Consider the following 12,309-nt stretch of genomic DNA (forward strand, 5'->3'; position numbering starts at 1 on the left):
GTCCGGGCAGGATGCCCAGCCCAAGCCACAGCACAGCCCCAGGACACACACGATGGGCAGGGTCCCCTGGGTGCCACGGGGTGCAGGACTGCTGCCCAGTGGGGGATGATAGCTGACAGCTGAGCTGGAGGGGCCAGGGAAAACCACGACCTTGCAGTGACACGGGACTGGCCGTGCCATGCTGTGGCCGGGAACATGAGCCGAGCAGCTGCGTGGTGCTGCTTGGCCAGGGGCCGAGGTGCACGGGCTGCTGGTAGCCAGCACCAGAGCTGCTCGGAGGCCCCTCAAAGACCCTCCCTAGCGAGCACAGCCAGCTCGCTCCAGAAACAAAATGCCTTCCCAGGGAAAAAAAAAAAAATAAAAAAGAAAAAAGAAAAAGAGACAGCTTCAACCAAGAAATAGCCACAGGCAGGTTTTGTTTTTAAAGCGTTTTTATTTTCTTCATTTTGAATTGAATTTTTAAGTGATTTGTCTCACTGAAAACGGACACATTTTGAAATCCCATGTGTTCCCTCCTCTCTGCCCAGAGGGGGTTGGCTGCTGACCCAGCGCAGCGAGCTGGGGGGCTGAGCCACAAGCTCCTCATTTTCTGTGGCAGCTTTGTACCTTTTCCAAAGCAGAGACAGTCCTCAGACAGGGGTAACCTTAAGCAAATACACCCCTCTCTCCTGTACCTGGGACTGGTTTTACTGCACCTGGCAAAGAGGGCCGATAGCTGGAGGGAGCAGACTAAAAACCCAAGATTTCCTTATGACTTTCTATTTTATAATCAAACTATGACTATAATGTCACACCCACCATCCAACACAGCCCATCACCTCATGGGGGTTTTAGGCCAGCACTCATTGCTCTCCCCGTGTCTTCCCAAGAACAACCAGCACCGAGAAGAGCCCAGATCAGACACGGCCCAGCAGCCCTTGAGCTCCAGCTCCACCAGCACAGCTCAGAGCCAGGCCTGTCCCGCTGTTCCAGTGCCACACAGCACCGAGGGGACCCGGTCCTCCGAAAACGTCTTGGTTTTGCACCACAACAGAACAGGAGCACGTGATGCTCCACCATTTTGGCGGCCGCCCTCAGCACGTGAAATGGTGTCGGCGCAGCTGCACCACCAGTGGCTGCCATCGCAGCCCCACTGATTACAGCGCCCTTGTCACTCCGCTCGCTCCGCGAGCGCGCGGCTAAATTAGAGCAACTAATTGCACGTCTCTTTGAAACAATCAGAATGACAAATCAGTGGTAATCTCTTCAGTTCTAGAGGGAAGCTATTGCGGCTCGTTCACAAGGATTAATCAGCTTTTCATCAGTGTTATTATACCAGCGCTGCCTCAGGAGAAGCCCCGAGGCCACGCTGGCTGGGCTCACACCACAGGGACACCGAGGCCGCTGGCGGAGCGGGCAGCATGGCCAAGCTGCTCGCTCCCAGCCCTTGTCCATTGGCAGAGCTGCCACATCCACTCCTGGGCACTGTGGCCCTTGCTCAGGCTCTGCCCAGGGGGCTGCACACTGTGGGCGGCAGGAAGCCTGGAGGGAGGCTGAAGTAGGGCGAATCACCCTCAGAGTGACTCTCCAATACACAAAACCATGTTAATGATCAGTGCCAAATCAGAGATCAGTCAAGGAGAAATAACTACAGGCCTCTCCCTTCTACATAATGAGCTGCAGGGGACACCCTGATGTCCCTCCCTGAGCACAGGGAAGGTTTTCTCCATGCACCACCAGCACTGCTCCATGTCTGTCTGGGGCTGCTCCACAGAAATGCCAAACACCCTGTTGAGCGGGAGCTGTCAGCAAGCAGAGCTGGTGCCTTTCAACTCTTTACCACCTGCACTCAGCAGAAAAGCACTCAGCAGCATCCCTTCTTCTGTCTTCAACATCCAGAAGACACAGGCTGCTAGGGATGAATGACCTAGGCTGGGTCCTCCCAGCCCTACCACTGCTCCATGGCATGACCATGCCCAAACAAGCCACTTTCTGCTCAACAAAAGCTAAAATGGGAACATATTCATCAACCTCTGCACTTCCACAGCACTTCATGGCAGTCCCAGAGCACTTTGCATCTGCCCACATGTGTTAAGAACAATGAAGGCAGACAACTTTACAGAAAATGTCCAGACCTAGTGCTGCAAGCAGTGGTGGTGCCCTTTGGCCAAGGCCTAGGAGGGAAGAATGCTTGAGGGAAGAAAAGCAATTTGTGATACTACCCCATGGACACAACTGGCTACTTGCTTTTCATGGACTCATCTTCCACTATCAAAGACCTTCCCCTGGTCCACAGAGGTTCTTTTTCCCCTCCAAGCAAAACTGAGCACACAAATGTGAGGATGGGGTGTACAAGGAGGGGAGGAGAAGGCCATGGTGCTGCTACAAAAGGCCCCAGAGACACATTTTTGATCTTTCATGCAGTCAGACCAACAGCCCTCAGAGCTCTGGACAAGAGGGCTGAAGCACTACACATGGCTCGGCTGTGCCCTGGAAAAATTCTGTGGCAGGCACGTGGCATTTCAGTTCCCTGTTTCAGTTTATGGGAGCACAGGTCACTCCTTCCCCAGCACAACCCTGCTTTCTCTGGCCAAGGGGCTGATGCTGGCCTGGGAGAAGCCTCTCCACCAGCATGACTGTGGTGCACCTGCCCATGGGCAGGAGCCAGCTGAAGCTTGTACCAAACATCCCGTGCACTGGGCACGACTCTTCCTTAAGTGCAGGTCAGCACTGCTGCCATGGAGCCCACCCAGGGCAGCAGCTCTGAATAGGACAATGCCCAGACTGGCAGTAGGAGATGGTTCTTGGCATCCAGGAGACAATCAGCAGCAAGGCCAGTGTGGTGCTGTGTGGGGGCACCGTCCGAGTGGGAATCACCGTCTGCAAGGGATGGAGAGAAGAGAGGATTAGCAGAACTCAGCAATAGCTGAACCCAGCTCCCAGCAGCTCCTGGCTCAGGCTCTATCCCTGCTCAGCCAGGAGAGAGACTGGCGTTTTGTGGTCCTGGATCAGGGCCTGAGGCACCATCTTCCATAGGAAAATACCAGCCTGCAGCCCATTTCTGGGGCTGGGGAAGGGTGTGCACAACAACACAGCAGCACTCAGAGCAGCTGAGCACAGCTCTCCTGTCGCCTTCAATAGCTCTGTGCCAGCTCAGACACATTGCAGTGTTCAGATCACACCATCAAAACTCAACAATGCACTTGAGTTACATAAAGATCCAACTCCTGGAGAAGAGGCTCTTGACGTTTCCCCACAGAAAGCTTTAAGGGGACATTAGGAACGCTAAAACCATAGATGGGAAGTGCATGGAAAGGTGAAGTCAGGTGTCAGGGTCCCCCAGAACAGCTAAACTAAAACTGCTGAAAAACAGACAAGGCCACACGCTGCAACCAAAGGACCTTTGAAGTTGTTTACAGATGGCAAACCTGCACTACATGGCATGCATAACTTCAATTTCCCACTAGCACGTGTGTGGGCACACACCGAGTATAACATGTATATAAAATAATACAGAGAGATATATTTAAGTCTTCTTCATGCACACATAAAGCCAGCACCCAGGCAACAAACTGGTGAATTCAAAGCACTGAACTAGGAGAAATCCTTAAAACCAGAAGAGCTCTCTTAACTAATTGTCTCTCACACCAGAAAAAATCCATGCAATTCCTTTTTTTTTTTTCTGCCTTCTGAATACTAAACTCACTCCTACCTGGATTTACCTTGCTTCTGCTGGACCTCTGATGCACACAGTTTACCCAGGGCATGTTTGAAATACCCATGTAATACAGTGCTGTACCTGCCCTGCTTTAGACAATTCTCTGTCTTGCAGCTTGCAGCTTCACTCAGGCCAACTCAGAAACATCTTAAAGCATTGCTCTCACTCAGGGAGTGTCACGGTGTATTTCGTAACTGGGGCTCACAAGCACAATCCTTCCCCCATGGGCTGTCGTTGTTGCCCACAACAAAGGCATTTGGGATCAAAGGAAAGGGTTAACCCCCATGCAGTCATCGCTTGGAGTCCTGGAGGTCTGAGTGCTGCCAGCTCCTGAAAAATGGCCACCAGGCAGGCAAGCTGCTGAGAATCATCAGAATAAGATTGGAAGGTGTCCACATCAATCAATCACTTGTTGACAGATGACTGGAAGCCCCCACTGTGCCCGTGGACAGCTGACCAACTCTCGGCTTAACCTGGAGTCTAACATTAGCCTGTTTGCTTCGTGTGGGTGGCTGCTGCGTTATGACCTTAATAGTCAATCAATCTTGCAACGAGCAGTCTGTCTGGCAGAAACATTCATTATCCATCCTATTCATGCATTGAAAAGCTTTATCTTCAAAAACTCTGCGTCACTTAGGGAGGAATAACAGAACCCTGAACAAGAAAATAGGCCCAGCCCCAGTTTCTAGGGGGAATCCGGATGTTGGGGCCGAGCTCCCACAGCCGCTGCAGCCCCAGACCAGGGGGCACTCAGGGCAGGGCTTGGCCTCCCTTTTATTTCTGGTACCTATTCAGGCTGCTTTGAGGTTGCTGCTCCTGCACCAGCAACTGCTGGAATCAGTGCCAAGAGGAAGACAAGGGGGAGAGATATAAAAGGACAACAAACACACATCAATTAAACCTTGCAAGCTGTTAGTCACACTAGTTAATAAGTTCTTTCTATCTGTAAAGTGCTCTTAGTGACAAATCCTTTAACTGGCACTCAGAGCGTTATTATGGCTTTCAAGATGCCTCTGTCTTTCATGTGCAGCTTCTTGTATACATGTGAGTGCTCCCCGTTGCGCAGTCTGTTTACACTAGTTGTGAGAAGACATCATCAAAGCAAACTGAAAGCAACACTAAATGCTTGAGGAAAACAGAATTTATTCACTGCTGCCTGCTCTGAAATCGCCTTTCACTTAACAAACCACTGCAAGCTGCAGTGGCAGGAGCTGGGGAGCTGGGCTGGCACAGCAGCCTTCAGCCTCTCCGGGCATCACCAGCAGCATCCATCTCCCAGTATCAGGCAGGGGGACCTGAACCTGCTCCCACCAGCTGATTCCTGGTGGTCACAGCTCCAGGGATGAGGAATTGCAGGAGCTGCCCATCCCCTGCTGTGGCCAGGGGTCCTGAGCATGGCAGTCTGTGTACCAGAGCTGCGTCTGGGACAGGACAAGAGCAGCTCCTGTGCCCAGGGTTGGGAAGTAGAGCAATGCCCCAAGGGCCCTCACCATCACTCATCCCAGCCATCCCCATGCCATGGGGCACCCAGAGGGTGGTAGAGGCTTTGTTTCAAAGAGCTGAACCCAGACAAAGCTTTGTGCAAGGTGAAAGAAGGAGAAAAGCTCAAGAGGAGCACTCCTGCCTCTCTCAGCACCTGCAGAAGCTGGCACAGCGTGAGCACCCACGGGTGCCCCATGGGGCAGCCTGCAGAAACCCCTTCACTGCTGGCTCCTATTCAGGAGAGGGGCAATGGGAAGGTGGCTCCAACCCCAGCTGCATTGCACAACATCCCAGGAGAGCAATATGTGACACACCAGCACCAGGGAGGATGGGGAGCTGACCCCAAATGCCCAGGGCCAGTGCCACACAGTTCCATGGGATGCCCTTATAGAAACCATCCTCCCCTTACTCAAAGTCAAAGCAGTTAGGGCCCTGCAATGTTAGATTAAAAAGCAGACAGTTAATCAGAGATCTTCCATAATCCTTCACACTTAGGCTGCCAAAGCAGCCACAATTCAGCAGGCCTCGTCCAGGCTGATTGTATGTCCTGAAAAATGAACAGTAACTTTTGCAGAGAATCAAGTCACATTTCTGCAAATTCTCTTCCACACAAACTAAATATTAATCGCCTTAATAACCATTCATGTGTACTGGTCATTCATTAATTTCATGGTTTCAGTCCCTGGGGCACTCACCACACAGTACCTGTGTTCCCTGTCCCAGGCCACTGCTGCCTGATGCCACCCTGTTCACCTGGCACCCACTGCCAGTGGCAGGACAGCCACATTCCCAAACCGTGCAGCAGGAGCAGCACTGCCCTCTCATCACCTTCTGGGTGTGCACAGAGAACAGCCCACTCTGCCAGGACAGCCACCATGGCTCCGTGTGTGCTGAGCAGCTCAGTGCCTTGCTTCACCTGGCACCCACGCACCCAGCTCCTCCAGCAGCATGGCCCAGCACAGAGGAGCTGTGCCACCGGGGAGTGGGATGACAGCAGTGGCATTTGGGGGGACCTCCAGGCTATCGGTTGCAAGTGACAGCATTAGATCTGCTGCCCCAGAAAGTCCTCTGTGCAACCTGGCCTCCTCTGGCTGGCTCAGGGCTTCATGGTGTCAAGTGGCAACTTTCTGGATTCTGACCTTGTTGGAATTTGCTCCTGGGAGGGGGGACACACCAGTCCATAAAGTTCCCATTAGTGTAAAAGCAGATGTAAGCACTTCGCTGGCAGAGCTCAGCAGCAGGGATGCCTGCAGTTGATCAGTTCTGCCTCGCTGGTCACTGCAGTCAACAGGAATTACCGCAGAGGATTCCTGTGCCCCTCTCTGAAAGCCCACCCCTCCAAAAAGGATGGTTCAAAGAAGCCAGCCAAGTTCAGGCAGCACTCCAGGCTAACACAGTAAATCCACATGATCCGTGCTGAGGGGAGCCAGCCCCAGCTGGGAATAGCCAGCAGGAGAGCAGTGTGGATTTGTTTATGGTACAGAACAAATGGAAGTACGGGGACTCGCTGCTGCTCCTGCGAGGAGCCGGTGACTCCAGGCCTTTGTGCCACATGACTCAGCGCAGGACCGAGGGACAGGCAGGTGGCAGCTGGGACTGGCCCTTGCCATCAGCTCCCACAAGGACACCCAGCACCCCCGGATTGTCACAACCAGGGAGCAGCACCTGCCCCTTCCCACAGCACCACAAGCCCGAGGGACTGCCAGAGCCTGGAGCAGTGCAGCCCCACAGAGCCCAGACACCAAATGGGCCACAGGGCTCAGCTACAGGAGGGAAAAAGGCAGCACTAAAGGCTGCTGTGGCCATAGCAGTTCCTGTCACTGGTGGAGTGGGACTGCCAGTCCTCCACCCCCGTGCTCCCTCTCCATCATGCTGCACTGAGAACCAGCACCAGCTGACCTGGTTTCAGCCAGTTTTCCTTCATGATTAACACTCTCCGGGCCCATGCTCACTCTTATTCTCACCAAATTAAAGAGCAGTCCTGGATCCTCGTTAGATTTGCTCACATTTGAGCAGTGTCATGTGGTCAGTAGCCCATGGCAATACACTAAATTAAAGGCCTAATGCAGAATCCACCTACGAGCCTGACAACTAATGAATCGAGAGCTTCAGGCCCCAGAGGAGCTGTGCTGGGATGAAGCCACTTCACACCGAGCCAGAGCAGAAGTGCAGTCCCTGGGCTGTCATTCAGAAATAAAGAGTTGTTGAATTTTATTCACCACAGGACACAGAAACAACAGCATCTCTGTAACTAACGCTGGTTTGCCAGAGAGCCAGGCAGCAAGGAGCCCTCTCAGCACTGATCCCCCAGGGCACAGCAGCTCCTGCCAGCACACCAGAGGTGCTGCAAATGACCTCCCACTTGATTTCAATGGACTGGGCATGAGTCCCCATCAGGGACACGCTGACTCTTCCCTCTGATCAAAATTAACACCTCCACCCATCCATCCAAACCGTGCTGGTACTCCAGAGTACAGAACACAGCCCATTCCTGTGCCCCAGAGAGCTCAGCTGCCCATGCCACAGTACCCAGCCCTCACAGGTGTCAACCAACCCCAGTCGGGCTACCCATGAGAACAACAGAGATGGTGGCTCCCACACTGGGCTCTTAGCACACTCTCCCCATCCCCAGCAGCGGCTGGGCAAGCTCTGGATGTAAGCTCTGGGGCCAGTGCTGCGGCCATCAATTTTGTTCTGAAGCATTTCAAGTTGGAGCTGAAGCCTGGAAAGGTTCAGCCTGTTGCATCAGACAGCTCCAGCCCTGCAAAGGTCAGGGCTGTTTTGGTAAGGAGCTGTTTGCTGAAGCCTCCCCCGCCCCTAGATCCCCACTCTCAGCCACAAGCTCATGTACCCATACCCCTCCCCACACACACTCACATTCTGCTCAGCCTTTGGAAATGGAGAAGCACCAGGACACTGCTCCTCACAATCAGCACACACATGCCATGAACCGGGGCTGTGCAGTGCCGCCGGGGGCACCCAGTGTGGCACTGGGGGATCTCACCTCCTCTGTGCCCAGCCTTCATGCCCCTGCTACAGCTGGGAGCCCAGGCAAACCCTCTACCAGGGAGTGGTGGGTTACCTCTGGCCAGGTGTGAATCCACTGTGCATTCCTGATGGTCACAGTCATGGAGATGAGGACCTGAACCTGCCTCCTCATCTCCAAAGCAGAGGCAGACCCCTAGCACAAGGGCAAAGCAAGGTGTTCTCTGCTCAGGCTGGTCTGAAATGCCCCGGGAGGAACTGGCCCAGAAAGCACCAGACTGCAGACAGAGGACACCCAAAGTTTGGCCTTTGGGGGATAGGGAGAATGTTCCCAGTGACCCCCAAAACACTGGGGGCTCTGCAGGCACATTGCTGGTGGTGCAGAGTGATGCTGGGAGCAGCCAGCCAGGACTGCAAAGGGAGGAGGATGGTGAACAGGATGATGAGCTCTATCATAGCCACCCTCCAGCCAGGGGATTGTCTACCTCTCTGCTCTGCAGCTGGCATCCATCCATCCATCCATCCATCCGAGGATGGCAGGGCAGGAAGAACTTGAGGCTGAGATGTGTTAATTGATGCTGCTGCACAGCCCATCCTCCCCACATTCCCCCATCTGGACAAGGCACGACCACTTCTCTTCATCTTTTCATTCCTAAAGTGAGAGCTGCATTTTAACATTAATTCTTTCTCCTTTTTTTCTAGACAGAGTTAAATCTCATTAATTTTAAGACACTTCAAGCTCTCTTTAGCAGTCCCTAACATAATTCTCCTAACTTAAGATACAAGATACTAGATAGAAGTAGCCAATCCCATTTATAATTGTATATATGACCAGCAATTCAAATTCACTTCCCTTGATTTAATGTCCTATTTGTATTCTATCAATAAATGGAGTTCTCAGGACCATACTTAAATGGAAGCACCACTATGCTCTGATAGCCAAAGCCAGCAAAAAAAAATTGCATCACTAAACTAAAATGTCTTGTAGTATATGATTCCTTGACTTATTGTTCTCTCCTCTTCACTGCACTTGAATATTAACTGTTGTATTAATAGCTCACTCTTAATTATCCATGAGTAATGTACTACAACCAGAAAATTAATGGAGGGAAGCACCACAAAAATGGAAAAGAATTCTCCGTATCCCAGACATTTTCAAGCACACTGTGAGAGGAAGAAGATACACACACTGCCTTGGACACAGCCAGAGAAGAGGCCAGTGCTGGGGAGGGTCATTGCTGAACCCCAGGGATGGGTCCCTGCCCTGCTGGACCCTGCTTGCCATTGGAGGGAGGTTCTGAGCAGGGATCTGATAATGATCCCAGAGAGCTGGGCTGGTCTGGAGAGGGGCAGCAGAGAAGCCAGTGACTTGGTTCTCCAGCCCAAGATGAAGGAGATGAGTGGGACCAGAGTGAGAATTTACAGTTGTTAAGGAAGACTTTGCTACAAAACACATAATTCAGCTCCAGATTTCACTGCAGCAGGAATCTGAAAAGACTGACAAAGGACAGGGTGCTTTCATGGATAACATGGATTCTCAGAGCTGAACTTTACAGATGACAGGAGTGCAAAGATATGCTGCACCCCTCATTCATCACCACCCCTGCTCTCCAAGGGGCACCTGAGAGGGAGGACCTCTCATCTCTGCTGGGACATTTCCCCTCCCCAGGAGCCTGTAGGAAAGTGCTGCTCACCATGATGCCATGACGCAGTGTCTCTGCCTCCGAGCTGGGACCCGGGACAATGCCAGCATGACTCCTCCAAGGCAGCCAGGAGCTGCACAGGCAGGGCCGCTGCATCCATCTCCACGGGTGCGATCCTGGGGCTGCTCCAGAAGACTGGAATGGTGAGGTACCTAATTAAATATGTGCCTCCCAGTGCCGGAGCCCTGCAGCAGCCATGAATTATGCAGCGGCTCACTTACATGTCAGCAGGATCACAATATTGATGAGCTATCCTGCGTGTAATCTGATAAAAACCAAGATAAACTCAGCAAAAATTGAGTGTAATATGATCCTTTCCTTTCAATAAACCACTTCCAGCCCAGCACTGGGAATGTCTCTCCAGGCTCCCTGCTCACCTCAGGCAGCCAAGCCCAGCAGCTCCTCAATACGACCCAACAGGGGCACGGAGCAGGAGCTGTGCTGGCGGCATTCCCCTGCACCTGCAAGGCAGCACAGGGTGCCTGTGAAAACTATCTGGGGATATTTCTGTGCCTGGGGTTAGAGGCTGGTGCTCACCACAGCATCAGTGCATTCCAAAAGGTCTGTGTTTTGGCATTTAGATTAATGCTGGAGACAGGGAGGAAGAAGTTGCCATGTCTCACACCAACTCCCCTCCTCTCTGTCTGAGCAAATGAAAGATGACAGAGTGCAACTCCCACTCGGAAATGCTTTCCAGTGCTCGAGCAGACCCAGGTCCGACTCCAGCTCCCATGACAAGCCAACTGCTTTATAAACCTGGGCCGGTGCTTTCAGTACCCTGGGAACAGCCAGTGGCACAGGCTCCTGCCCTCAGCTAAAACACATCCTCTAAGAAACACCTTGATGAGAAGGGAGAGGCTTCTGGCCACGTTTGGTCACCAGATACATGCAGAAGGCTGAGAGCCAAGGACAGAGGATGCTGTTTCCTGTGCCCCAGCATTTCCCAAGAGCAGCAGGGACTGCTGCTGTTCCCCCTGAACTCAGCAAGACCTTCAGAGAGCCCCCAAGGGCAAGCAGTACCCACCTGCCCAAGGCAGGAGGAGCCCAGCCCACTCCCCCCTTGCAGACAAAGCTAGAGGCAGTGAGCAGCGAGCAAAGTGACTGCCCCAACCTTGGGGACACACACTGGAGTCTCCTCAGCAGCCTCATTCTATGTTCCTGTCCCATCAGCTTCAGGAACCAGGTGATCACTTCATTGACAACAAGCAATGGATGAAGTACAGACATGAAGGTTACACCAGCTCTGGAGCCTGCTGGACACTGGCAGGGGCTGGGGAGCCTGTGACAGCCCATAAACCCCACCACCAACCCCAGCGCAGTCAGGTCCTTGCAGAAGAGGTGACCATCTTCTTTGACTTCCCAAGGGACATTTACTTCAGAGCACAAGAACAAAGTTTCAAAAGCAGAGCAGTGCTGGTTTTCTTTTAAAGTGGTATTTCAAATCCATAGCAATGTAAAGAGAGAGGAACACAAAGACCAGGAAAGACTAAGACTGGTGGATCTGCCCAAGAGAACCAAGAAATGACAGAAAAAGACCAGTAAAATAAATGCCTGATGAATGCAAAGACCTCAGTAGCTGAGCAGGTGGCCAGCTCCCAGCTCTGCTGCTCCTCTCTGCACACCTCTCTCTGGCCCATGGGAGGGCATTCCCTGGGTGAATCCCAGCTGGAATCTGCTCTGAGAGTCGAGGGTGACAACAGCACATGGTGACACCATGTCACAAACCAAGCAACCACAGGCAGCACCAGGCTCTCCATAGCCACAAATTCCTCCAGCTCCTGACATTGCAGGAGGGGTCTGGATCCAGCCACATCCTCCTTGCCCCAAAGGCTGTTCTCCCCCATGCCCAGGGGGTCTACCCTGGCCCAGCAGGTGCAGCTGGGGGGGAATGGGGCTGGCCCAGCACCTTGCACAGGTCTCCAGCCCCACTGATAAGCCTACAGGGAGGGACAGGAATGTTGCTGCCTGGAGACGCCTCATTGCACAGATGTGTCTGTGTCTGTGCAAGAGAGAAACTTTCACAGTTTTACTGCTTTTCAAATATTTTAATGCAAGCCATTTGGTGTCATATTTTTAAAAAATGGGTACCAGCACAAGCTACATGCACATTAGCAACTGTCTCTCTATTAGTGTAAATACAAGAAGCAGAAAAGCACAGTCTGACTCCTAATCCATATGGTTATTCCAAATAGATTGCATGGTCTTAAACTTTGGCTTATTAGATTGAATCTTACATATGGAAAGAATTAAAATGCTGGATTTACAGTGCAGGCTAATCAGAACATGTTTAAATAACGATGCCCCAGCAGCCCCAGAGGGTCACAGCCTCCCAGACACCTGGTGGAGAGGCTGATCCCTCTCCCACAGCAAGAACCTCCCCAAAGCCTGGCGTTGCAAGAGCTGCACCGTGGCGCAGGGCAGGGCAGCATCCAGCCTCCAGCA

At 52.5% G+C, this 12,309-nt stretch overlaps 1 long non-coding RNA gene across 1 annotated transcript in view; it reads right to left on the bottom strand.

Moving 5' to 3' along the window:
• Positions 1-413: 413 nt before the first annotated feature.
• Positions 414-12,309, bottom strand: part of LOC148182745 (uncharacterized) — a 36,573-nt gene continuing 24,677 nt past the window's right edge. The window contains exons 2-4 of the long non-coding RNA XR_015774230.1: positions 9,859-10,002; positions 8,650-8,816; positions 414-2,859 (exon numbers count right to left, since the gene is read on the bottom strand). This is a non-coding gene — a long non-coding RNA (uncharacterized LOC148182745). The remainder of the gene's footprint in view (positions 2,860-8,649; positions 8,817-9,858; positions 10,003-12,309) is intronic.

The sequence above is a fragment of the Pseudopodoces humilis genome, chromosome 20, assembly GCF_049639895.1.
Source record: "Pseudopodoces humilis isolate 2021_Gansu_Grassland_sample_001 chromosome 20, ASM4963989v1, whole genome shotgun sequence".
NCBI classification, from domain to species: domain Eukaryota; kingdom Metazoa; phylum Chordata; class Aves; order Passeriformes; family Paridae; genus Pseudopodoces; species Pseudopodoces humilis.